This window comes from Monodelphis domestica, chromosome 6, assembly GCF_027887165.1.
Source record: "Monodelphis domestica isolate mMonDom1 chromosome 6, mMonDom1.pri, whole genome shotgun sequence".
NCBI classification, from domain to species: Eukaryota; Metazoa; Chordata; class Mammalia; order Didelphimorphia; family Didelphidae; genus Monodelphis; species Monodelphis domestica.
The window spans coordinates 225,375,882-225,380,178 of record NC_077232.1 but is presented as its reverse complement, the minus strand read 5'-3'; the positions used below and the strand labels follow the sequence as shown (position 1 = coordinate 225,380,178).

Genomic DNA, 4,297 nt, shown 5'->3' with positions numbered 1-4,297 from the left:
CAAAGAGCATGGCTATAAATATTTTTGTACAAGATTTTTCCTTATTTTCTCTTTGGGTTACAAACCCTGCAGTGCTATGGCTGGATCCAAGGGCAGGCAATCTTTTAAAGCCCTTTGCACATAATTCCAAATTTCCCTCTAGAACAATTGGATTAATTCACAACTCCACCAGCAGTGTATTAGTGTCCCAATTTTGCCACAACCCCTCTAATATTTATCACTTTCTTTTGTTGCCATATTGGCTAGTCTGATAGGGGTAAAGTGGTACCTCGGAGTTGTTTTGATTTGCATTTCTTTAATCAGGAGGGATTTAGAACACTTTTTTCATGTGGTTATTGATAGTTTTGATTTCTTCATGTGAAAGCTGCCTGTTCATAACCCTTGAAGATTTGTCAATGGGGGAATGGCTTGATTTTTTGTAAATTTGACTTAGTTCCTTATATATTTGGGAAATTATACATTTATCAGAGAGTTTTGTTATAATTTTTCCCCAGTTTACTGCTTTCCTTCTTATTTTGGTTGCTGTGGTTTTGTTTGTACAAAAACTTTTTAATTTGATGTAAGCAAAATCATTCATTTTACATTTGGTAATGTTCTCTATCTCTTGCTTGGTCTTAAATTCCTTCCTTTCTCACAGATCTGACAGGTATACTATTTTATGTTCACCTTATTTATTCATGATTTTATTTCCTATCTTTAAGTCATTTACCTATTAAGAATTTATCTTAGTATACAGTGTGAGATGTTGATCTAGATATGATTTTTCCCATACTGTTTTCCAATTTTCTTAGAAGTTTTTGTTAAATAGTAAGTTCTTGTCCCAAAGGCTGGGGTCAGCACCTCTTAGAATGTGTGAAATAATCAAATATCCATACAGATATTATCCCTTTAACACAGTGGGAAGAACAACAGCTAACCTTCAAGTCCTGATCTTTGAATCAGGAAGTTCTGAGTACAAGTTTTACACCTGACCCATACTAGCTGTGTAATTCTAAATAAGACATCAGCTCTCCTGATTTTCTTTCTCTGATCTTTGTCTCCTTCACTTTTCTGCTCATTTCCCATTAACCACAGGTACCATGTTAGATACTTTCTTTCTCCTTCTAAAGTACTCTTCCTTCTGTCATTTCATCTATAGAGTCTCAAAGTATGTCTCATACATGACTTCCAAATTTTCATCTTCAGCAATGGACTCATTATGTGTGAAGTATTCCTGAATTTGATGAAGTTTGCACAGTGCTCTTTTGATGAAGGGCCACTGTTATTTCACATCTTTTTCTTTACATAAATCATTTTTCAAAAAAGTGTTTAGTAAGTCCAATACCAGAGATAGATGGACAAGAAGAGTGCTGTAGTACGTGCCAAGAATCTAGATAATCTGAGATTAGAAAAGAAAGTTCAGGAAAAAATACTCATTTAGCACTTTATGTTAGTTAGAAACTCATCTCCCTCTTACCAACATTCTGATATAAGTAATACAAATATTATTATCCCCCTTTTAAAAATGAAATAAATGAGGACACCATTGCGTGAGAGAGTTTTGCTAACTTCTTCCTACTAAAGACTCTTCCTCTCCCACTCAGCCCTACAGATTGCAGTTGACCAAAGAGAGGACCAAGTCCCCTACTGGTCTGGCAGGAACTTGAGAGACAACATTATACTCTGCTAAACCAGGCCCCGGACATATTGTGTAGGTTTTATGGCAAGAACTCATCTTATGTTCATGGAGGTTTAGATTCCAATGGAAAACCAGACGATGCTGTCTATGGACAAGAGGAAATCCATTGGAAAGTGATGTCCCAAAACTTTACAAATTGTCATACCAAGATTCATCATTTGGATGCTCATGCTACCCTCAATGATGGTGTTGTGGTCCAGGTGATGGGAGTTATAAAATGGAGATTTTGAACCCTAGACTTCAATCCCCAGAAGTCCTTGGTATTTCCCAGAATTCCTTATAATCTCACCTGAATCTCCACCTGGGCGAAATCACAATTAATATTTAAACTGGCAGTAACGCCTACCTCCTCCCCTTCTATGCTCTTCTATGCTCTCCCTCTCTCTGCTCAGCCATTGCAAGATGTAGTAAGTAAGCTTTGAATGGGCTAATCAGCCCTAGGCATGTGGTTTCTTATTTTGTTTTTTTTTCTTTATTCCTTGATTTCTAATAATCCTTAATAATCCTCATAAAATATAATATTTTATTACAGATATAATTTAATTTGTATAGATTGCTGTCTAATAATAACCAGGCATTTCGAAGACTCATGCTCCTGAGGGTTCTGTTGCAAGCAAATTCTATGTTCATAATGACATCTTCTGATACCAAGATGAGGTTTTTGGTGGCTTTATCACTGAACCCCAAAAAGAATCTGAGGAAGAAGTAGAAGAACCAGAAGAAAGACAGCAGACCCCTGAGGTCGTTCCTGATGACTCTGGAGCTTTTTATGACCAGACTGTCAGCAATGACCTGGAGGAACCTGTTGTGGAGCCAGAGCCTGAACCAGAACCAGAGCCTGAGCAGGAAGCTTAAACTGAAAGCCATGAAGAAAAGTCTGAACCAGTTTTGAAAGAACCTGTTTCTGAGGAGACTCAAAAGAGTTTATCATCTCCTGTCCCTGTAGATACAGCTCCAGCAATACAGGAGTACCTGAGAGCATTTTCTTGGGCATCTGTGACCAGTAAGAACCTCCCACTAGTGGAGCTATTCCAGTGTCTGGGATACCACCTCATGTTGTTAAAGTACCAGCATTGTGGGCTCACCCAGAATCAAAACTGGAATCTCAGACACCAGCACAGAGGCCCCAGAGGGACCAAAGAGTAAGAGAACGATGAACTAATATCCCAACCCAGTGGGGACCAATTTGTGAAGGTGGTGAACAGGGTGATATGGATACAAGGAGAAGTGTATGATATACAGACAGTCACCAGCTTTTGTTGGAAATCTTCCACACGATGTGGACAAAGCAGAACTAAAAGAATTCTTCCAAAGTTTCTGTGTTTCTTTCATAGGCTACAGGAATGTTATGGAACTTTGAATTAATAGTGGGGAAAAGCTACCCAATTTTGGTTTTGTGGATTTTGATGACCCAGAGGCAGTTTAGAAGACCCTTGGTAGCAGGCCCATCATTTTCAGAGGTGAGGTGCATTTGAACGTTGAGGAAAAGAAGACAAGAGCTGCTAGAGAAGGTGATAATCGGGACAATAGACCACATGGACCAGGAGGCCCATGCAGTGGCCTAGGTGGAGGAACAACAGGGCTTCCCTGTGGAGGAATATCCCAGAAACTAGGATTTGGAGCCCAAAGGTGAATTGGTCAAAGTCAGTGAATTTGGTGTACAGATCTTCACATGATGGCACAAACCTTTGCTTCTGCAGTGTTGTGAATTTCAGCCTTGGGTATCTTGGAATGTGACCCTAGGGTTTTATATAGATTGCCTACGTGTGATACAATTTCAGGCCCATTTTTGTTTGTGTTAATGGTTTTGTGTGTGTGTTGTTTTCATTCCCTGCTGCCCCACACCCCCAAGTCCTTGTCACCAATTCCATTTTTGTGGAACAATATTTTAGGAAAAGTCTATTTTAAAAGAAGAAAAAAAAACTGTAATTCTTGTTCACCTCAAATATACAGAGTAGATTTTCTTCTTCTTCCATTTTGTTTTATTTTTTTTTTTTGCAATAGCAGTTTTATCCCAAAGAACTATATCTTTTGCTTATAACTGATATTGGAATAATTTTCTTTCCATTTTCCATGTGTTCCAAAAATCTGTCAGAAACCCAGGATTTGGCAAACATTTTTAGGGCAGGAAAAAATCCAGTTGTTCATTGAGGGCCATGACTACTCTCTGGTTTGGAATTGTTGCCACTGGAAAAATTGACAGTCACACTTTTCTCTGTGACATGGTTAAAAAAAAAACTGAATAAAGGGTATTCATAGAACTTTTATTTGCTCTTGATATGTGATCACAAAAAAATGAATTCTAAACTAATGTTTTTACCGCTTGTAATTTGGGATTGCAGTATGTTTTAAATGTGTAGAATTCAACTCTTTAAAAAATGCTTTTCCACAACTTGTGGAAAAAGTTTTTTTTATTGAATTAGGGATTTTTTTTTCATGTATTACTTTGTATTTGTAAAAACAAAACAAAAGAAAAACAACAGAAAATTTGTTATTCCTTCTGTTTATCTCTCATTCCAGTCTTGGAAAATTGTTTTAAAATAAATAAAAGTAAAAACATCTAAAAAATGAAATAAATGGAGGCTCTGAAGATCCAAATGTCAATGTTCTTTCTATTCC

General features: G+C 37.3%; 1 pseudogene; it reads left to right on the top strand.

The window, feature by feature from the left end:
* Positions 1-1,639: 1,639 nt before the first annotated feature.
* LOC100617841 (ras GTPase-activating protein-binding protein 1-like) lies at positions 1,640-3,329 on the top strand (annotated as a pseudogene).
* The last annotated feature ends 968 nt before the right edge of the window (positions 3,330-4,297 follow it).